The sequence below is a fragment of the Lissotriton helveticus genome, chromosome 7 (genome assembly GCF_964261635.1).
Source record: "Lissotriton helveticus chromosome 7, aLisHel1.1, whole genome shotgun sequence".
Lineage (NCBI taxonomy): Eukaryota > Metazoa > Chordata > Amphibia > Caudata > Salamandridae > Lissotriton > Lissotriton helveticus.
The window spans coordinates 579,628,745-579,652,757 of record NC_136068.1 but is presented as its reverse complement, the minus strand read 5'-3'; the positions used below and the strand labels follow the sequence as shown (position 1 = coordinate 579,652,757).

Here is a 24,013-nt window from a genome sequence, read left to right as displayed (position 1 = left end):
AGATTTAAGATCAATAGTACCTTTCCACAGCTCATAACCCCCAACAGCCAACTGGTCTAAAAAGGACTTCGAATACAATAATTTTGTGTGGGTAAGTCTAACCTTGGAAGTGGACTTTTCAGTCAATTTAAAATAAAATGCATTGGGATTTGACTGAATAAAATCAGTAAAATAAGTGAATCTCTTTAAAAGAGATGGGGAACTGCCTTGTACAGGAGCGGGACAATGTTCCCATTGTGTATAATTAACAGTATTCCTCCTGGTATTAGCTTTATGCAGGTAGTGATTGCCAAAGTGTTGGTAACAAAACAAATCACCATAATTTGCGGAATCTAGATACAGATCTTCAGCATCAAAGGCAGCCTAATATTTCAAATCAGAAAACAAAGCTTCTACGGCTTGAACATCCCAATCATCAGAAAGTATATTTTGTTTAATCACATCCCCCATAGAAACCCTTAGGACATTTGGGACATTAATAACCTCGGTGGGTCCATGGATATGAAATCTAACAGCATCCCACACAATCCCATCTAAGACGGGACAAGCAGTAATGTTAACAAAAGCCAGGTCCCTCTTCAATCTGTGAGATGAGGAATGGGGAGCCAATGTTCTGTTAATATGTCAAATGCATGTTCTCTCTTCAACATAGTATCCGTTGACAAGACGGAAAAAATACACCACAAATCCAATTGACATGAACAGGTAAATCGGAAAAAGCATCAACCAAATGTAGGTCCAAGGAGGAATCAAAGAATGTTTTTTGAACCATGCTGCAAAAATAGAAATCTTTGAAGGGGTTTTCGATGTGTGAGAGTCAGTGTCAAATGAAAAACTGGATTCTGTAGCCAAACAAGTTTGCAAATCGGGCATCGATAAGTCAGTGGGGTAAGTATATTCAGTCTCATCAAGGTGAGCATCAGGTGGTGAACTCAATAAAGGACTTGAAACGGCAGGCATCTCGAGGGCAACATCAGGCCTGGGGTTAGAAGCCGGCGCCAAAACAGAATTTCTCAAAATCGATGGACATGAGACTGCCGGAGTCATACTAAGAAGAATCAGCCACTCTGTGTTGTTTGACATTGTCAATGGACATGTACATTTTTTCTTTACGACCTGGAGGTGGTGGTAAAATGAATGTTCTTGTGCCCTTCATGCCAAGCACTAGAACTGGAGCTCGATATGAGGGACCAAATTCTTTCTTGTTTTCGATCTTCTCTCGAACCAGTTCTCCAACTTGGGGTAGCCAGCCAACTACCGGAATCTGCAACGAAGCATCGGATGTGGAGGGCAAGTGTTCCTTTGCAAGACTGTCTCTCGTCTTTGTAGATCCTGTAAAACATTACTATGTCAAAGGAGGCAGCAACCGCCGCCTGGTCTAGACCGTCAATGTCCGGACGAACATCTTGATACCAAAGAGCATTTTGTATGGGGTCTGCCCACCCAGAGACCTTCTAGGGAGATTATTAAGGGCATGCTGCACGCTTTTGAGGTGGGCCAGCCAGTTCCTGTCAGTGCCCAGGACCCTAGCTGTCAGAGACTGCTTTAAATCTCGGTTCATTTGTTCCACAACACTATTACCCTCAGGTCTGTATGGAGACAAAAACTTGACTTGGACCCCCAATGAAGCCATGGCATTCTTATACGCCTTAGAGGCAAAAACAGGACCCTTATCCGAATGGAAGGTGCCACATGCAAAAATCCCTACAAAGACACCCAAGTCTCTTATGACAGTTTGTAAATCAGCGCTGCGGTGTGGCCACACCCACACAAAGCACGTGCATGAATCAACTGCAACTAGGATGTACTTATACGCAGTATCAGAGGAAAAAGGACCGAATGATCTAATAAAACACAACCAAGTGGTTTATTAGAAATGTGTAACTGTGTCTGGGGCGGACGCGCAGCAGTTGAAGGCTTAATCTGCTGACAAATGTCACATCGAAGGACATAATCACGCGTCTGTTTGTACAGTCCCCACCACAAGAAACTTTGTTGCAACTGAGATACAGTAGCCGAAACATCCGTATGCGCAGACGGAACACCTTTGTAGGCAGCTGTAATCAGTGTGGACCTGCGGTCCACGTTGGGAATCAATCTTTCACCAACGTCTGGTATTTTCACATAAGGAACTTTATCAGGACTTACGTGATGAGAATACTTTCAAGGGAACCCCTTAGGATATTTACTTCCCTTCTCAGTCACTGCAACAGCCGCCAAGATGTCATCATCAATGTTACTTTTGGAACGTGTAATCGCTGCAACCAAATATGTTGATACTGCTGATTTTGTGGCCTCATCTGCCAAACTAATGCCAACAGAGTGAACTCCCATGTGCTGATGACCGAGAGTATGAATTACATACGTGAGTGGCAACTGCTCTTTAAGCTCAGCCACTCGAACCCAGATCATTTTATGTTTTATCGTGCTACCTTTGGAATCACGAAAATCATTCTGAATCCAAAAGAACAGGTTTTCATAGTAAGACTGGACACGGTAGTAAGAATCACTCACAATAAGAGTTGTCACACTAGGATCAGCGTAATCCAATGCAAGCATCAGAGCTCTTAGCTCTGCCAATTGTGCGGTATAGTCCCCTAAAGTCTGCGTATGTAGGACTTTGGACTTGAATTCATCATTCACCATGGTACCTACCACAATGGCACAAGCTGAGACGTTTGCGTGTTTAGACCCATGCGCAACTTGCGCTGAACCATCAGTGTAAATGATACAATGGAAATCCTCCAAAGGTCGCATAGTCAATGGCGCAGGATGAACAAATTCATACTGCAAAAACTCTTGTGACTGTAAGGAGGCATCAAAAATGAACGTGACATCGGAGACGTCAATGATGCAGTACATTGTATCCACCGAGGGCGCAAAGCTTTAGAATTTGGTACACTGGCCTTCGTCACTGCCTCTAGTGCAGGATACGGGGTAACAACCAACATGCGTTCCCTGCGACAGTGCACGTTCCTTGAGAATCGCCATTTGCACTACTGTTAAAACATTTTCCACGGTGGAAAACTGCATTTCAGCCGAAGTGTACAAGTGTGACTTGTAAGCGATAGGCACTGTGTCACCTTCGTTAAAAGTAAGGTAAGTGAAACCCACCACCCCAGGGATGATTCTTATCACCAGGTTGGTGTGGTTATCACGAGTCAGCAAGAATTTAGATTCAAGAAGATCAGCCTGCAAAGATTGCAAAATGGCTGAATGTTCAGGCAGCCAGCACGATTTGGTGTAAGTAGGTTGTATCAAAGCATACAAAGGCTTGATACGCTGGGCATATTTGGCAATATAAGTACACCCGAAATTCAAAAATCCCAGCAAGGACTGTAATTATTTCAGAGTTGTAGGAGCGCGCAACTGTACGCATTTCTCCAAGAAGTGAGGAGCCAATCCTCTACCTTCATTGTTGAGCTCGTAGCCCAGAAACAACACTGTGTACTCTGCAATGTGAGACTTTGCAAAGCTGAATTTGTAACTGAAGTCCGCAAAGTTACAAATTATGCGTTTAACGCGACACAGATACGCCCAAATTTCATCGTCTGTGAGATAGATGTCATCCACATATGTACACGCATCTGGGTCAACTCTCTCCAAGAGAGAGACGATACGGGCAGCAAACTGGCCAGGCGTTTAAATTGCCGTTGTTTGCGTCACTGGTAAAACAGGTCCATTGGGAACTTAGACCATCCAAATTGTGGGCAAAAAAAACGTTGGATATGTCAGGTGTGGTTTTAAACCTTTTTCGCACAAGACCATCCACTAAAGCAGAGCCGTGGGTATTCTGTACTGCACAGGTACGACAATGCGAGTTAAGATGCCGGTAATCCAATGCCAAACGGAACGAGCCATCTGGCTTGTTCACAGTAAAAAGAGGGTTATTCATCGATGTCGCACATGTTTCAATTACACCTTGATATTCTAATTGTTCAAGGATTTTCACAACGGAAGCCTTGGCTTCACATCGAATGGGATATTGAGGTTGAGACTGTGGCATAGACAGTACAGGAATCTCATGGTGCAGGGAAATTTATCCCAACCACAGTGCATACGGTACAGAGCCGGCGCAAGGGCTTTAGCCCACTCTTATGCAAAATTCAGTGCATGCTCCTTTGAGACCGTGTCCGCGAAACTAGGGAAGATCACCTCCTCCCCTCTCGGAGCTGCGAGAACAAAAGGTTGGGGACAGTCAGCCTTCGCTAACAAAATGGCATAGGTAGTTGTAAGATTTTCCCAAAATACCCCCTTTATGGTACGTTGTATGTCACCTTCAATTTAAAGGACAGTTTCATAAAGCCTATCAGGGGAGCTAATCTGGTATTGGCTGTCTCTACAACAACATATTGGTCAGTCGCTGTCACCTTCAGTAGTAGACGCATGGCCTCTCGCACTATGGTAATCTCCGCCGTGCTGTCCAACAACGTCAGCGCCCATGTCTGATTCTGAAGCTGCGTTCTCACTCTCTGTGTCATATCTCGCTGTCAAAGCAGCAACTTTCTTTTTCTGAAACTGGGTCTTTTCTGTGAAGAATCGCCCTACTTGCCTTTTCCGTCTTTCGGGCCAGGGCTGGTCGCGACTCTGCTGGCCACCCCTGCTTCTTCCGCCGCTTCCACCACCGGACGATGAGGCCGATGTGTCCTGTAAAGAACGAGGAGAGAGTTGATCAGGAACCTGAAATCTATCAGGCGACTTATTCGTAGTGCGGTCGCGCAAATCATAAACGCGCTCAGTAGACACAGGCACTGGTGATGGGGGACGGGACTCTTGTTTCTGTTGTTGTTTCCCCTGTTTTTTGTTTTTGTTCTTGTTAGACCTGGCACCTTGGCCTGAGTTTCCCTTCCACTTTTTGCTGATGTGCCTCAGATGTTTTTGCTGGTGTCCGCTACTCAGGGCACTGCGCCACGGCCAATCCGTGCCGCAGTGCAAGTGCTCCCAAGGTAAAATGTAACTGTGATTGATTTCCATGATTGGTTCACTGGATTTACTGTCAGTCCCCAGTAAAGTGCACCAGGAGTGCCAGGGCTTGTAAATGCCAATACTGCTAGTGGGCCTGCAGCGCTGGTTGCGCCACCCACAGAAGCAGCCTTTAAAATGTGTCTAGGGACTGCCACTGCAGAACCTGCATGCAGTCTGGTACTGTCATGCTGGCTGGGCAAGTGCACACACTTGCCAGCCTCTAAACCTTCCCTTAACTTCATATTAGTCACCCCTATGGTAGGCCCAAGGGCAGGGTGCATTGGAAGTGTAAGGTAGGACATGCTCTGATGTGTGTGGCATGTCCTAATAGTGAATTACAGCCAAATTTGTTTTTCACTATTGTAAGGCTACCTGTTCTCTTAGGCCAAGATGGGCTGCTGGAATTATTACTCTCTATAATCCCAGCAGGCTCAGGGAACATGGTAGAAAGTCAAATTTAGTATGCCTGAACTCAGAATAATAAAGTACTTCTTTTAGTAAAGTTAATTTTAATATCCTGTGTTTGCAAATGCTACTTTTAGAAAGTTAGCATTTGCTTGCCTAACCATTTCAGCCCGCCTCTGCTTGGATGTGTATCTGACTGTCTGGGATATGTGAGTGACAGGGCTGGGGGATGACAGGTGGTGAATGCCAGGATTACACCTTGGTGGGAGGTGGGAGTGCCCCTGGACTCTGAATAGGGCTGTGCTCTGCCACCACAATGCTGGCTCCGCCCCCTGGGGAGCGACTGATGACTCAGCTGACACCTGGCCCAGGAGAGGCGAAGCACTGTCAACAAGGTACTCCTGGCTGCCCCTGCCCCCACAATGCTGGCTCTACCTCCTGTGGAGCGTCTGATGTGCCTGCCCCTCACACTGAAAGCAGAAGCCAGAGTACATCCAACAAAGTACTCAGAGACTGAAAGAAGTTATGCAGAGGCCCCCCTGGCCAGTGAGAACAAAGAAAATGCTGTATAAAAGTAGGAGCCCTGCTCCTTGTAAATCAGAATCCTGTTTCCCACAAAGAACCTCTGCCCAACTAGAAGGAGAAGAAGACGCTGGAAGGACTGGCCTGCTGCTTGCTTTGCTAAGGAAGGAGAGGAAAAGACTTACTGAAAAGACTTTGCTGATTTGTGCTAGAAACTTTCTCCAAGGGCTTGTCTGAGCCTGCCCCCTGACCTGAGCCACAGGACCATCTGGCTCAACCTGCTCTGCCCGTCTGCCGGTAATTACGAGGACTTCTGCCCCGCCGGAGCTGTGACCCTGGTACCCCCAGCCCCTCCTTGAGGGCGTGACCAACTGAGTTTCCCCGTCCCCGCCGAGGAAGTGCCCTGCTCCGTCGAGCCGCTCTCCCCCCGCTGAGGGAAATCGCCGTGTCACCTCGCCTTGGGAGGCTCTCTGCCGTGACCTTTTTGGTGCCCCCAGCCCCTCCTCGAGGCCGTGATCGAACTGTGCTTCCCCCGTCCCCGCCGAGGGAGAGCCCCGCACCGCTGAGCCGCTCTCCCCCCGCTGAGGGAAGTCGCTGAATCACCGCCGTGAAGTCTTGTTGGTGCACCCCCCACGCTCCCGCCTGACATCCCCACCGGACCCCCCAGACCCAGAGAACAGACCCCGTGAAGTCCAGGCACCTCGAGTGTCAGCCTCGCTCTACCTAGAGCCGCCGAGCACCCCGCACCCGACTTCGCCGGAATCCTCCTAGAGCCGCCGCTCACCGGCGCACAGTGCTCACCACGGGCTAAGGGCACGTAACATTCTTCTTTCCCCTTCCGCACTGTGCACGGTGAGTACCTGTGATCGCCGGCCTCCCAGCCGGAGCCGCCCCTCCACCCGCAGCGCACACCGTGCGAGAAGGCCCCTGTGCGCCGCGAGAGGCGTACAACCTGACCGGACAGCTCCGTACGACTCGCAGCTGGGAGCGGTACGAGTCGAAGCGGTGCTCACGCCAGATGCGTGAGTCGCAGTAGGGTTCGCCCGTTTTTCACCGGCAAAGCGCCCAGAAGCGGCTAGTAAGCCCCAAAAAGGTATCCAGGGGCTAAGAACTGTTTTTGAAGTAAAAAGAACTAAGAAGAACCAAATTTTAACTATAACAGAGAGAACACTTGCCTACTTTCAACCTTGTGGCTAAGAAAAGCGTTATTGATGGTCTTGTGATAAATACTTGCCTGCAGATATATTTTTACATAAAGAGAACGTATTTTTATATAACTACAGCCTGGTGTCCATTTGTGGGGGGATTAGTAATATTTACTGTGTGTGTTATTACAAATGCTTAACTCAGAAACACCTGGAGAATAGCCTTGGCTGCTCACGCCACGCACCTAGAGGGTGAGCAAGGGTAATTCTAAGGGGTCATCCTTCGCCCTGACTTAGAGGAGAGGGTCCCTGCTTGTCACAAGTGAATACTTGCGCCAACCAGAGACCCCCAATTCTAACAGTTCCAATTTTTCTTTGGAGCTGTGGGTTGAACGTCTGTTTCAGATTTCGCACCTTGGGTTTGCTTTTTATCTTTAGCAGTGAACGGCTTGACACCTAAACTATTGCAGCTAATGGTTTTATACGGCGCCGTAATAATTCTCTGTAAACTGTCGGGGTTTGTCGGCATCAGGGGACATCGTGTAAGGCATTATCCACTTGAAAGTTCACCGCATCTCCCTTAACATTAGAAAGGGCGAGATCGGCAACTACGTCAAATGTGCCAACGAGTCTCATTCCCAGTTCAACTGGTAGCCTCAGGTCCGTGTTCGTCCCGAACACGCTTAATAACCGTCGGAAAGACAGCCATTGGCGGAGTGCCAAAGCACCTCGTGTACACTGCTGCAAAAATTCTCCCCCATGACTCTGTCACTGGCTTCTGGTACCAAGCCCTTAGGTAAACTAAGAATCCTGTGTTTTTCAACGGAAGTCGAATTAGGAAAAACAGCTTCTAGCTGGTCAAACTTCTCGGCAAGCCAAAAAGGCATATCATCCTTACCTTGAGGACGCTTACCCATCACCGCATTGACCATCAGGGGACTAAGCTTCATTCCGCTCGGTCCAGCTGGAAGGACCACAACACCAGGGGTCCCGCCCGGGAAATTGAGGGTGAAATATTGAACTACCGCCCTAATAACACTAAGAGAAGAGTCATACAGGGTCTGTAATTCAGCAACGGGGACTTGCCCCGCACGAGGATGCGGGGTGAATCCGGCCTAAACCGGCCAAGAAACGCCTGGAATGGACAAAGGACTCAATCTAATCGCCGTTACACTGTGGGGAAGGGCGCTATTAAACCAAACTCGGTGCTGCCATTCAGAAATCGGAAACTCCTGTGTCCTATAAGGAACGTATTCCACGGGCAAGGCTGTGTGAGTGTAAGTGTGATAAATCTGCGTAGCCGCATCCACTGCAGGAAACGTCACCCAAGAGTAGAAAATCTCAAATGGGTAAGCAATCTCAGCACTCACCACGAAAATAACCACCATGCCCTCCAAGCCAACGTTATAAGCTTGGAAATGATTGCGAACCTCAATGCAACTATGTTGCGGTATATCAACGTTAGCCATAGCGAGACAGAGAAGTAAGGCACAATGTAAAACTAAGTAGCACAACTGGGTAGTAATTCAAAAGGAAACCATTTTGAAAGATTCAAGCTTGAAAAGACTAAGCATGGGCGTAAAATTTGTTCCGCTTGCGGATTTTGAGGATTTTTCTGCAATTTCGCGATCCGCGAATTGCGCAAAATCGCGGCAAAATCCGCGAATCCCCGAGCGGGACGAAATTTGCTCAGGAAGCACTTACAGGGTTAAAGCAGGTGCCCAAGTTGAAGCTCATTTCTTTGTAACCATTTACAAAATGATTACAAAGAAATTAACTTCAACTTGGGCATCTGCTGTAACCCTGTAAGTGCTTCCTGAGCGGCGCCTCGTTGCCTACTTGCAACTATTCTCTGACCCTGCTCTGACCCTCGAAGCAGGGTCAGAGAATAGTTACAATTAGGCAACGAGGCTCCTGTCACTAAAATTAAACCTCAGCAGGAAGCCCGAGTTGAAGCACAAATTTAGTAACGCATTATATTCAGCCCAAGAATCTAGTGAGCACGGTCGATGTTAGGCAGGTGTGCTTTCTCCTCAGATCTACCGTCTACAAATAGCTGTAATCCGTGATGGGGGTCTAGGTATCCACAAGTTTCTCAATCGCAAACCCCTGTACTTCCAGTGACCAGCACTTACTACTTCCTCCTTATTTGCTGCTCTGATCGGACTCTGACCCTTTATAAACAAGAGGCATGTGAACTCGCACAGAAGCCTGGCCCCACACACACTAGGCTATGCAACCTTTTCCCGCCCTTTCCCCCACTGTGATGTACAGCTCACTCGAGGGACCTCGGCGCCTATGGGCGCGGTGGCAAAGTCACAGACACACGTGGTGACTTGCCACTCTTCTGAGCCTTTACGCAGCTGTAGTGTAGGAAAAGCACGATACATTTACCCAACGAGGTAGCACTTACTGATTAGCCAGTAGAAAGTACTCCAGTTAAGTATGGAGCAAATCGCAAAAAAATCCATGATTTCGCGGGAAATTCCGCGAATCCGTGGATTTTTTTGCAATTTCGCGCGATTCGCGGACCGCTAATTCGCAAAATTCACCCATACTATGTAACTATAGGTAGGTTTGTCTGACACCACTGTTATCCGGAAACAATAGTGAAGGGGATACGGTCTGATAGAAGTACTACTCCAGCGTCATGTAATAAGACCACCATCGTATGGGCGCCATGTAGGAGGGATTCTGCTCGTACACAGAACTGTGCATAGAGACTTGGAACCTCAGTGAATTAGGGTGTGCCAAAACTCACCTTAGTAGCCAAAATCCCCTACAAGACTAGCAATCAGTGTCTCATTGGTTCTTCCACAACCCCAATGATTAGACAACCCAGAACATGGAACTTAGAATACCTCAGGCAATGTGGAACACATGAACACTCTTTGGTTATACTCTCATACCAGTCCAGAACGGGGAGTACGTGCAAGTTTGAAATATTTATTTCTAATGCCGTGTTCTCAGGCGTAGTATCTTAGTTAATACAAACAGACATATTATAAGCAACAAGATTATCAGCATAGTTACTATTCCATAAAATACAAAGGGAGAAAGCATGTTATAATGCTAAATGGAAAACAGGTTAGAATACACCTATATCTCACCCTCCCTTGCTAGTAGGTTATTTTATATCTACAGAAGGTCTCTTGGGATTACAAGGGCGGCCCCACACCTCGGGTCCTAGCAGAAATGGATCACATCAGTTTCTGCACCAGAAGTAGTGTGGCTCACTGGTTAGAGGCGGCAGACCCGAGAGCAGAGGACGGCCCGGGACCAGGGTTCGATTCCCGGCGCGGCAGGTTTCTGGACCAGGGTCAGCGGACTCGATAATTCTCTTACAAAATGTGGATTTCAATAGCCTTATGGAATGTGAAGGGTTTGAACTCACCAATTAAAAGGCATAAAGTTTGGAAATATTTGACGGATCACCACTTTGAGGTGTTGGCCCTTCAGCAAACACACCTTAAGCTATAAAATCAGAAAATGAGGGCAAGATTATCATGGTGAAGGGGAAACTGAAGGGGCGGTTATTTACGTTCATCTCGGCTTATACCCTCAACACAGGGCAACCTATATTCCTATCCTCCCTGCTCAATATGATAGGCGGATTTGCTGAGGGCCCGACAATCTTGATGGGAGACTGTAATCTCACATGGCATGCAGAAATAGATAGTATCCATCCTCACAGAACCCCCACAGGCAGTTTCCCTAAAGGTGTTAATCACTCTCTGCACTCGCTTGGGCGAATAGATGCATGGTGACAACTACCCCGGCACCAGAGATTACACATTTTTCCCCCATGTGCACCAAAAAATACTCATGGCTTGACTATATTGTTATAAGCCAAGGGCTTTTAGGGTCTCTCCAAGCTGCGAAAATTTTCCCGATCACTAGATTGGATCATAGCCTAGTCACAATCTGTTTATCTCGGGAGGACGGCGCAGAGATGAATTACAAGTGCTCATTACAGAATTCTTCCAACTCAATCAACCGCAGGATACATCTCTCCTGAATAACTGGTACCCTTTCAAAGCGGTCCTACTGGGAAAGCGCATGGAGCTTAACTCAACATTAAATAAACAGAGAGCCAAGGAGAGGGAAACTCTGGAGGCGGAACTGGAGGTAATTGAGAAGGAACATAAAGAGAACTCCTCACGGACGGTGCAATGTAAACTGAGCGCTTTAAAAGGGAAACTCACAATGATCTACTCCAATAGGGCAGAATACACTCTTTTACGGCTATGTCACATCTCATACATGCAGGGCAATAAGGTAGGAACACATCTAGCAAGAAAGCTACGGGAAAAGAGGGAGAAAGAACACATTGGAGGCATAAGTGACACAGAGGGCAACATAACACATTCAGATATAGATAAGGCGAAGGCTTTGGGGCATTCTATAAGGAACTGTATACAAGGGATCACATCGATACAACAGCATAACACCACTACTTGCAATCACTGCATCTGCCACAGGTCTCCCAGGCCTGGAATGATATTCTAAACGTGCTCATCACCGACGAGGAGGTAGGTAAAACGATTGCAGCACTGTTAGATCTGGGGGTCTCTAGTTGGCAATGGTATTCACCTTTGTCCAAATAGGGACCCTTACTTCTAAGTCAGGATATGGGGATTACACTCCTTAATAACCCCTGCTCACCCCCTTGGTAGTTTGGCACGAGCAGACAGGCTTATCTCAGAGGCAGTGTGTTAAGCATTTATGAATATACACAGTAATACAGTGAAAACACTACAGAGGGACACAACACAGGTTTTATAAAAATAAGCATTCTTTATATAGACTTATACACAAGACCACAAACGACAAAAATCCACAATACTACACTTAAGATTGCTTTAAAGATGAAAAAAGTTACTTAGTTCAAGTTGATGATAGATGCTACAAAGTTCTCAACAAAGTACTAGGATGCGTAACTCAAAGTAAACAAAAAGCTTGCAAAAGGGGAGATGCGTCTGTTCCGTGATCCGGGGTAAATGATGCGTCGTGCCTCAATGCTTGCGCAGAGTAGGGGATGCGTCGTAATCCTTACCAGTGCGAAGGTAATGCGTAGATTCTCAGCCTGCGGGCTTGTTGCGGTGCGCAAGATGGCGCCTTGATGCGATGCGATGATCCAGTTGCAATGAGAGAAGATGGCGACCTTGATGCGGCGATGCGATGCCGATGCGTAGACACCCTGGCAACCTTGCGATGACTCTGTACTTTGGAGCCGGGACAGACCCTGCGACACGCTTCTCAGGTGATGCGATGGCGACTCTCTCGATGGCGTCACGCTTCTCCGGTGATGTGACAGCAGGCAGCTTCGATGGACACACGCTTCCAGGGAGATGCGGTGAAGGCTCGCTTCTCCGGCGATGCAACGATTTCAGCTGAGGCAGCGACGCGCTTCCTCTCAATGCGTTGCGCTTCCAGCTCCCAGTGACACGCAAATGTCTGTAGATGAGTAATTCCCAGCAAGGAAATTCACAGGGGGGGCTGGAAACGAAGTCTTTTGCCCCTGAGATTTCAGCAGGAGGCAAGCACAGTTCAAGCCCTTGGAGAATATTCTGTAGATGATGAAAGTCCTTAAAAAGTTCCTTCTCCTTTCCTTGGCAATGAAGCAACCACTGCAGGCCAACCCAGGAAACAGCACACTGGCAGAGGGACAGTCAAACTCCTTCAGCTTTCTTTGTTCTTCTCCTTGGCAAAACGTTTTCTTGTTCCAGAAGTGATCTAATTTCTTGGGATCAGGGTCCCAATAGTTATACCCCAAAATCCTTTGTTCTCTGAAGGTAGTCCAAACCAGCTCCTGAGCACTTTGTTTACATGACTCTCTTCTTCCTTTCACTGTGCAGTGTAGAGGCATCCGCCGCCTCACAGGAGGTGGAGCCGGCACAGGGGGGGGAAGATACAGCTCTGGAGCACTCTGTTGACATGATTCCTTTTCTCCTTTCACAGTGCAGGGCAGAGAAATCAGACAAGCCACAGGAGGTGAAGCCAGCATTGTAGAGTGAAGGCTCAGCCCTATTCAGGTCCCAGGTGCAACTCCTCCCTCGCATCTAGATGCAAATCTCTCTATTCACCACTGGGCTGCCCCAGCCTGTCTCTTGTAATCCCCCAGCCCTGTCACTCAGAAACTCAGACAAGGAATACACAACCTAGCAGAGGAAGGCCTCGGCAGTTAGGCAAGAAATACCTAGTTTCTAAAAGTGGTATTTTCAAACACAGAATATTAAAACCAACTTTACTAAAAGATGTATTTTATTATTCTGAGTTCAGGCATACTAAATTCGAATTTCTACCATGTTCCCTGAGTCAGTTAGGATTATAAGAATCAAATATTCTAACTGCCCAATCTAGCCTATGGAGAACAGGTAGCCTTCAATAGTGAAAAACAAAAATGGCTGTAATTCACTATTAGGACATGCTACACACACCAGAGCATGTCCTATCTTATACTTAGAATGCACCCTGCCCTTGGGCCTGTCATAGGGGTGTCTAAGATGAAGCAAAGGGAAGGTTTAGGGACTGGCAAGTGAGTGTACTTGGCCAAGTCGACATGGCAGTGCTAGACTGCACACAGGTCTTGCAAGGGCAGGCCTCAGACACAATTTACAAGCTGCTTCTGTGGGTGGCACAACCAGTGCTGCAAGCCCACCAACAGCATTTCATTTACAAGCCCTGGGCACGCCTGGTGTACTGTACTAGGGATTGACAGGTAAATCAAATAACCCAATCATGGAATCACCAATTAGTACATTAATTTAATATAGGGAGCACTTGCACTGTGGCACTGAAAAGCAGTGGCACAGTGCCCAAGCATATAACCAGCAAAAACATATCAAAACATCTCAAAACAAATCCGTCAAAAATGGAAGGGAGACTCACGCCAATGATGCCAGGTCTAACAGGCACTTAAACCTAACATGTCTCCAGGTCTTGACAGCTTGACGGGCCACTTCTACAAAACGTATGCTCCGAACATCATTCCACATCTCACGCCGTTATTCAACGTGATGGCAAAGGGCCCTACCATATCACAATCAATGGCGGAGGCCGGTATAACGGTCATCCACAAACCTGAGAAAAACCCACAGAACTGTGACTTCTATAGACCCATTACCCTCCTAAACCTAGATGCCAAACTATGGGGCATATTAGCAAGAACCTCGTTAAAATTATCGCCATTTTAGCAGCAGGAAACTGCCGCTAAAACGGCGATAACGGGCTTGGTAATATGCGTTATAGAATTCCAATAGAAGCCCAGGTTATATGTACAGGACATCTAACCTGGACTTCTATTGGAATTCTAGAACGCTTATTAGCAAGCCCATTATTGTAGTTTTAGCGGCAGTTTCCTGCCGCTACAACAGCGATAATTTTAACGAGGTTCTTGCTATTATGCCCCTATATTCTGCAATACTGGCGGCGAGACTGGAGGATCAGGCTTCATAAAAGGTAGACAGACCCACCACAATATCCCTCAGACTCTACATTTGATAGAGAAAGTATCTAAACATAGGTTACCGGCAACCTTGGTAGGTCTGGATGCTGAAAAATCCTTTGACAGGGTGAATTGGTTGTTTCTCTTTCTCACACTCGAATACTTTGGTTTTGGAAAGGTGTTTATAGATATGGTTAGGGCCAACTATGCGCAACCACACTCTAGATTTCAGGTCATTGGGACCAGTTTGGCCCTTTTTTCATTAGAGAGAGGGATGAGACATGGCTGCCCACTCTCACCTCTACTATTCACCCTAAGTTTGGAACCACTGGCAATACGGGTACTGGTGGCACCAGAAATTCGGGGCATACATTTCAGGGGAGAGGAACGTTAAATATCGCTATTCGCAGATATGTGCTGCTCCAGACCAATCGTTGCAGAGCTTACAGGAAAAACTAAGGGAATTTGAAGAGGTGTCTGGCTTTAGGGTAAATCTGGCAAAATCATACATCTTGACCAACACTTTGACAGAAGAAGAGACCACTTGTCTTCGGGAGCACACCTCCCTTCAGTGGGCCAAGCACACCCTAAAGTATCTGGGCATTCAACTAACTCCTAGGCTGGAGGACCTATTTAAGGCTAACTATCCCCCACTTTTGCTTCAAATCCAGCAGGATCTCAAATGCTGGAAGGCCCTCTTTATCTTCTGGTTGGGACTCATACATGTCATAAAAATGACTGTATTACCCAAATTTCTATATTTGTTTCAGGCCCTGCTGCCTAGGCTACGGTCTCCTATTATTTGATACATTTGGCAGAACGGCAGAGCCAGACTTCCCTTCCACACATTAATACATGCAAGAAACGAGAGAGGGGTGGCTTTGTCTGACTTTAACCTATATTTTAAAGCCGCCCAACTAAGAATTCTGGTAGAATGGTCCAAAAGAGAATCAGATAAGCACTGGTTGTACATGGTTAGGGCAATAGTGGGGAGAACAATTTGGGATGTGGTGTGGAAGCCTAAGAAAGCTAAACCAGCAAACACTTACATAAGCACCCCTACACAGACCACACTCAAAGTATGGGATGAGGTATCCAGAGGACTGGACTGGACTGCGTTCCCGTCACCCTACACTCCGATTCACTTTCATCTGGTATTTCCCCCGGTGCTGCGCGAGGGACGTTCGGTGGCGGGAGGGAGTGTCTGATGCTCCCAGACCTATTTCATAACCACAACATTCTCACTTTTGATAGTTGCCAAAGGGATTTTCATGTCCTTCCTAGCAAACATTTCCACTACATTCAACCTAAACATCAGGTTAGGGAGGGAGCCACATGAGAAAGGACACCAATATAAAACTTTGTGCAGCAGATGGGATAGATGAGTGGAATGATCTCCTTTCTATTCAGCTTACTACTCTCCACCTCACACGCACCGAGACCTCGATACATGAACCCATGGGAACATATGGCAGGAAGAGATGTCTTAGAAGAAGAATGGAAGCATTTATGGAGGGATATTGCTAAAGACAACCACTCCCTAGATCTGATGCAAGCCCATTATGAGATTCTCTTTGACTAGTACCTGTACACAACCAAACTCAAAAAGATTTTCCAAGAGACATCCGATCTGTGTTGGAGGGGGTGTGGCTTCCTAGGGGACTTTTGTCATATCTGGTGGGACTGCCTGTCGATTAGAACATTCTGGGAGGAAATCCTAGCTCATATGAAAGACATCCTTGGGTACCCTATCCCAATCTCCAAGGAGGGCGGCCTTCCAGGGATAAGAGACCCAGAGCTAGAACATCAAACAAAAGCGGATAGGGCCATAATGTGGACATGTCATGGAGCCACTAAAACAGCGATTGCAGCGGAATAGAAAAGGAAGGAGGTGCCGGTGCATTCCCAATGGCACTCGTGCCTTTAGAAGCTACTCACCATGGAAAGGATGGCTAAGATTTTTAGGGATGCATATACAAAATTCTGAGTATAAATGGGGTCCTCTTGTCGCTTATCTCACAAGTGGCCTCCCCTTGGCGGTTTGCCCACCCTCTCTATGAGATATGCACTTATTCCAGTTCTAGGCTAGGGGCTCCTCACCATCCTGAGCAGAGGACCCGACACCGGAGTTCCACAGGACGTTTTCAGACATATATTTTAGACTCAGAGACCTGTGTACCTACCATCCAGCTACCACCTTCCTTGTTATTTTGTTGTTTGAGAGGGAGGGTCTGAGGGTGGGAGGAGGGGAGGTGGGAGGGGGTATAAAGTGCCTTGATTTACGAAGTTTGAAGTCTAAGAGTACTAGGATTGGCTGTTCACTAACATTGGCTAACAATTTTGACTCCCTCAAATGAGGAATCTGTACCCATAATAGCATGTTTAACAATCATGGGGAGTGATGCTTTGTTTCTATCTCTTTATTGTATTGCCACCCTGTATATTGCTTGTTATCTAATAAAAAGAATGTTGACCAAAAAAAGTCATTACTTTGTTATTTTATTTTTAGAACCAAGGGGAACTCAGCTGCAGGTAAGTAACAGTTTTCAAGAATAGTAATACTTTTCAAGTGCAATAAGAATTGTTTTTCATGGCAGTAAAAATGTGTTACAGTAGTATAAATACTTTTGTATTGTCAATCATAAACAGTATATCTTAGCAATTGTAAAAGATTGACATTCAGTGCAATAGGATGAGAATACAATGCAATCCTATGGGAGGTAAACAGTGTTATGCATTAACAGTTAAGTACATGACCTACTCTTCCAGTTTTTGGGAGTTTAGGCCAATACTGGGCAAGGTTTGGCTTAAGGTAGGTGATGCACCACCAGCAGCACTGGGGCGGTGGGTGAAGAGGTCACTGAGCGCAATGTTAGCCATTGGAGACTGGGGGCACTGAACAAGGTGCAGATTACAGGTAAATACCGGCAGCTTCAGGGCCCTGGGGTTAAGGCAAGCACAGGGGGGGGGCGCAAGGCAGCACCAAAGCTACATCACCAGCGGCACAGGGGCGGCCGGGTGCAGGGTGCAAATCAGGCGCCCATTGTAAACAAATGGGGAATCTCGGTCGCATAAGGAGGCTGCAGGCTCGAGCGGAGAGGCTGGATGAAGATGGCCACTGGCTGGACAGGTAAGCTGGGATGTAGGGGGAAGGTCTGGGCACCCTTGGCTGGGTTTCCCAAGGCCAGGGGCTGAGGATGCAGGGGTGACTTTTGGTGTGGATTCTCTTTACCAGAACCAGTTGCTGTCAGGGGGACCCTTCGTGTAGAGGCTGCAGGCGACTTTGTGGGGTCCAGGGAAAGTCAGGCACCGATGGAGTCAGGGTCTGTATCGCTTCACTGGACAGGTGAACCACTCAGAGTAGGGCCATGGAATCAGTTGCAGAGTCGGCAGGGGTTCCGGATCTGCCTGGATCCAGAGTCCATGAAGTTGGAGTTTTCTGGACAGGGCTGCAGTCATTAGGAGATCTCGTCTTTGTTGAAGAGTGGCAGTCTTCCTGGGGTTCTTGGAAGTCACTGGCAATAGGACAGGCATTGTCTTCTTCGCAGGCTCTTCAAGCTGGAGGTTGGCCGGTAGGGCTGGGGCCAAGACAGTTGTTGTCTTCAAGCTTTGCTGCATGGCGTCTTCTTGTTTGACCTTCTTCTTTGTAGGTTGCAGGAATCTGAGGATCAAGGTTCAGGTGTGCTCCTATATACTGAATTTAGAGGTGATACAGGTACTGGCAGCTGGTAGCCAATGGGCTACTTTCCTTTAGGGTGACTGCACCCTTTAAATGTCCCCTCCCTTTCAGGAGGGAACATTCCCCCTAACCTGATTGGGTAGAATCCTTCCATTCAAGATTGAGGATTTCCTAAGGAGGGGATACCTTGGTCCAGGGCACCTCAGGGGTGGTCCTGGCAGAGAGGGGACACCACTCTCCTGACTACTAATTTTCCCGCCGACCTTGCCACCAAAAGTGGGACTGGGTCAAGGGGGCGGATATCTCAACTAGCTGGAGGGGCCCAGGTCAGCATATATAAGGTCAGGAAGCCTTTGAGGCTCACCGTCCTAAAGGCTGTTCCTGCTTGGGGGTGGGTGTGAAGCACCTCAACCCCAAGCAGACTTTGTCTCTGACCCACGAGAGCACAAGGGCTCCCACCTTACGGGGTCAGAAACATGCCTGTGTGTGGCAGGCTGGTGCACAGCAGTCAGCTGGACATGAGGGAGTTGGTCGTTTTTAGGGGGCATCTCTAAGATGACCTCTGAGTGCTGTTTACAATAAATCCAACACTGAAATCAGTGTGGGTTTATTGTGCTGAGGCTTTTAGTCATCATCGAGCTGTGGAGTTTGTAATGACAGACTCCCACCCCTTATACTTAATATGGCTCCCCTGCACTTACAATGTCTGTGAATGGGCACAGACACTATAGGGGCATATTGCTCATGCAACTATGCCCTCACTGGTGATATAGTGCACCCTGCCTTAGGGCTGTGAAGCCTGCTTGAGGGGTGACTTACCTATGCCACACCAAGTGGTGTGTGGGCATAACACCCAGGGATGTGTGCCATATCTGCTCTTTAGTTTTGTCTGCAACAAAATACAAAGTATGCAATGGCAGTGTGCATATGTTTGTGAGGGGTCCCTGAGGGTGGCACAATGCATTCTGCAGCCCTTAGAAACCATCTTTGGTCACAAGGACCTTGGTACCAGTGGCACCCTTTACAATGGACTCACATGTGCACCAGAGTTGTGCCAATTGTGAATCAAAGGTACAGTTTTGGGAAAGAACACAGGCACTGAGAACCTGATTGGCAGGGATCCAGTGCACACTCAGTCAAAGTGCATCAGATTTCATGCAAAAGGTGGGGGTTAACCATGCAAAAAGGGACACTTTCCTACACCAGGTGCATTGGCGTGAAGAGGTGTCGGAAGTGTCTGTTGAAGTCAATGGGGATCTTTTGATGTCCTGCTGCTACTGTGATCGTGGGCCAGGTTATTGGAACCCAGGTGTAGATTTTGGGTGAGGAGCACCTGCGGAGAGAGGGGCAGAGTCCAGACCACCTGCAATTGTCCAGGAGGTGAGGGAGCACAATGCCCACCCTTATCGGTGTAGTTCATGGTAGGACAGATGTCTTAAGGTTGCTGCTGTAGAGACCAGGCAAGGATGTAGAAGTACAGGAGCAGTCTGTGAGCTATCCCACGCCAGCAGAATCGCTAATAAGCCTTGGCAAATGCACAAGCTGCATTGCAGGAGGAGTTGCAGAAAGGATGCCAGCAATCTCCAGGGAACTCAATCGCCAGAGGTAAGTTTAAGCTAGCCCTCAGCAAGCAGGAGAGCCAACAGGAATTGGTGGTAGACCCCGGAGGGACCCATCCTGCAATAGACACTCGGAGGCCTCAGTAGCACGACAAAGATGGATGCCCACATCGCAGGAGATGCAGTGAGGACGTCGCTTTTACAGTAGAGTGATGCTTGAGGCTGGAGCTTCTTGGAGCTTGAAGCTCTTTGGACTTGGCAACGGCAGAATGATGTGGTGCACAAGACCCTGGTTCCAGCAACTCAATGAGGGATTGCAGCCTTCAAAATTGCATAGACGACAGGTCAGGCCTCGGCAGAACTACCAAACCATCACCTGTTTTGTAGAGCCTTGAAGAGTCTGTGGAACAGCAGGATCAACAGCCTGCTCATCGATGGTGAGATGCCATTGGTTGCAGGGAAGTTGCACCTTCACTCCAAGGAAGATTCAATCTAGCTATCCTTGAAACACACAGAATCCTTGGGACTCAAGAGGATGCGTGACCACAGATGTTGCAGGAAGGGTGTAAAGCACAGAGATAAAGTTGTAGATGGGGTGGTCACTCCCCTGTCCTTTGTGTGGTTTGGCGCCGGAGGGGGAGCCAAGGGCTCCTGGACTGGGGCAAACCAATTTATGCAAGGAAGGCACCAAATGTGCCCTTCAAAGAAGTCTGGTGGCCCTCCGAAGCATCCCCTTCTTAGCCCAGACACACCTATTTCTAAAGGAGAGGTGACTACACCTCTCCTCTACATGAAATCTATATTCTGCCTGCCCTGCCCAAGTTAGGCCCACCAGCAGGAGGGCAGAACAATGTCTGGGGTCGGCAGTAGCACTGGCTTGCACGCCGACCCTGCAAGGCTACACAATTATACATGGGAGGTCTTCCAAGGAGCCTCCCAGTACACAGTATCATGCATCTAACACTGGAATCTGTGTAATTGACTAACCTGCTTCATACGAAACCAGGTTCGGTGAAGTCAATATGTAGTTGAACATCTCGGGTTACCAGTGTCCACTACATACCTTAAAATGGCTTCCACGCACTTAAAAAGCCCAGAGAATAGAGACTGTTTTTTATAGGGGTGTCTTTGCTCGTGCAGGACACCCTCACACTTAGAACCAGGCACCCTACCCATGGGCTGTTAGACCTACCTTAAGGAGGACTTATAGGTCTTAAGTACAGTGACCGGGATATAAGGTACATATACTTATATCTGGAGTGAAAGGTACATGCACCATTTCACGCAAGCTGCAATGGCATATCTGCAGACACAGGTTGCATGGGCTCTCACAGGGGGCATAATATATGCTGCAGCCCATGGGAGACCCCTGGTGTACCAATACCCTGGTTATCATATACTAGGGACTTTCAGGGGTACCACAGTATGCCAATTGTGTGGAGTACAAAAACAATCAATTTATAGAAGAGAGCACCAACACTGTTGTCCTGGTTAGCAGTGTACTACAGTCTAAACATACTGACACCAGGCACAAAACGTGGGGGCAACCATGTCAGAAAGTTCCTACTTTCCTACATACCCCCCCAATGAAAGAAGATAAGACTAACCTTGCCCAGTTTAGTCTCATTTTTCTAAGTGGAAATATCAGGAAAGTCCATCTGCGTTGGCATGGATACTTCCAGGTCTATGTTCCACGGAGAAGTCCACCCCCCTGTAGGGAAATGGACCACGTCAAAAGTTTGGGGCTTTCACTTTTATCTGTTGAAGCTATAAGAGGGACTTGTGAAGTGAGTGCCAAACAGATATGGCCTCAACTTTTTCAAAAGCTCAGACCACCGCAAAGGCTTTCCTCTCTATGGCTGACCAACTTTTCTCTCTGGGGTCAATCGTATGCGGATAAAATCTACTGGTTAATCCGGTCCCTCTTCATTATGTTGAGAGAGTACTGTCCTAGTCCTATCTCTGAGGCATCTGTCTGGACAATGAATGGTTAGGAGTAATCAGGAATGTTCAGAATTGGAGCTGAGCACATCTCCTTCAGGGCATCAAAGGCTTCTTGATAGCTAACCTTTCACCTTTTTAGGCATTCTTAAATGTAAGATCATTGAGGGAGTCACAATGGACCCATACCCCCTCAAACGTCTTCTGTAATACCCAGTCAGGCCCAGAAAAGCTGTGGCCTGAGTCTGAGTAGTGGGAGCAACGCAATCAATGATGGTTTGGATTTTGCTCTGTAAGGTTCAACTTGGCCTCCACCTACCAGGTGGCCCAAGAAAACCACTTTCCTTTGCCCTATCTGGCACTTACTGGCCTTGATAACAAGGCCTGCCTTTTTCAAGGTTTCAAGTACATTCCTGAGGTGGACCCGGTGATCCTGCCAGGTAGAACTAAAGACAGCAATATCATCTATATATGCTGCACTGAAGTCTTCAATGCGTGTCAGAACTTGATTCACCAACCTCTGGAATGTGTCAGGTGCATTTTACAAACCAAAGTGCATTACAGTGAACTTATAGTGCCCACCAAGAGTTGAAAATGCTGTCTTAGGTTTAGGAAGCTCTGTGAGCCTGAACTGCCAATAGCCTGCAGTCAGGTAAGAACTGCTGAAATACTTGGCTGCAGCCAGATTATCAACAAGCTCATCTATCCTGGGGATTGGATGAGCACCTGTCTTAGTGACTGCACAGAGACTCCTGTAGTTTACACAGAACCTCATTTATTTCCTTCCACCCTGTGTATGAGGATTGGGTGTACAGCAAATACTACACTTGCCCAACGGTGTCTGAAGGTTCAATGACCTCCAATTGTAGCATCTTCTAGACATCTGTCCTGATGCAATTTCTGACATGGTCAGGCTGCCTGTAGATTTTACTCTTTACAGGTAGACTGTCACCTGTGTCCACCTCATGGGTACACAAGGGAGTCTGACTGGGTGTCAGAAGAAGAGTTCTTGGAACTGACTGAACACCTGTCTGAAGTCAGTTTTGCTAGTCATTGAGGCTGTCTGCCAAGACTACTCCATCTACTGAACCATCAACTGGGTTGTGTGAGAGGAGGTCAGGGAGAGAGTTGCTCTCTTCCTCCTCTCTCATCAGTGGCCATGAGCAAGCTCATGTCAGCTCTGTCAAAGTAAAGCTTCAGGCGGTTCACCTGAAGCACCCTATGGGGGCGTCTGGGAGTGCCTATGTCCACTAGATAGGTGACCTCACCTTTCTTCTCCACAGTTGTATGGGGCCCACTCCACTTGTCTTGTAGTCCTCTTGGGGCCACAGGCTCCAACACCTACACCTTCTGCCCTGGCTGGTAAACCGTCAGAACATTTCGGATGAGGAGTACCTGCAAAAAGAGGGAACCAAATCCAAACCACCCGGGGGAGCCCAGTTGGAGCAGTAGCACGATGCCAGCCCTTGTCGGAGGTACTTTGTGGCACAGAGGTCTTGAAGGTGCAGCTGTGGAGCCCAGGCAATGTTGCAGAAACATAGGAGACATCTACGAGCTGTCCCACGTCAGTTGTTGAGATGCAGGAAGGTCAACGGCCATCAAGACCACCAACATGCCGTGGCAAACACAACAGATATGTTCTACAAAGATATGCTGTGTTGCAGACCAGCAAGGTATGAGGAACTCACCCACAAGGGTAAGTCAGGACTGGCATGCAGGAGAGTCAGTAGGACTCGATGGAGACTCCAGGAGGACCCTCTGACTGCCAACACAGTGAGTCGCAGGGAAATCCTCAGTAACGCTCACAAGATGAGGTCCACCTCACAGGAGATGCAGTGGGGACGACACTCTTGGAGCTGTGTGAAGCTTGAGGCTTGGACTTCTAGGAGCTTGAAGATCTTCTGTCAGGAGAAACAACAGCCTTGGCAACGGCAGACAGACGCTTTGCACAGGGATGCAGTTCTGGTCAGACAAAGAGGGATTACAGTCTCCCAAATTGCAGAGAAGACTGGTCAGGCCTCTTGAGAGTCAACAAACCATCACCTGTGCTGTAAAGCCAGGAGTTTTCTGTGGGACAGAAGGATCTACAAGCCGGTCCTCGTCGTTGAGGTGCCTGTGGATACAGGGGAGTGACTCATTCACTCCAAGGGAGATTCCTTCTTGCTATCTTGATGCAGGCAGAATCCTTAGTGAATCTGGAGGATGCACAGCCATGGGCGATGTAGAACTTGGAAGAGCATGGAGACGAAGTTGCAATTGGTGTCTTCCTACCAGAGGTAGTCTTGTCTTGGTTCCTGGCTCGGTTCCAGTAGCAGAGATCAGTGCCCAACACCAGAAGAGTTTTAAGACA

The 24,013-nt window shown here is 47.7% G+C and overlaps 1 protein-coding gene across 8 annotated transcripts in view; it reads left to right on the top strand.

Annotated features, from left to right (window-relative positions):
• LOC144768773 (uncharacterized) overlaps positions 1-24,013 on the top strand; it is a 9,320,023-nt gene that overhangs the window by 3,161,959 nt on the left and 6,134,051 nt on the right. The window lies entirely within an intron of this gene.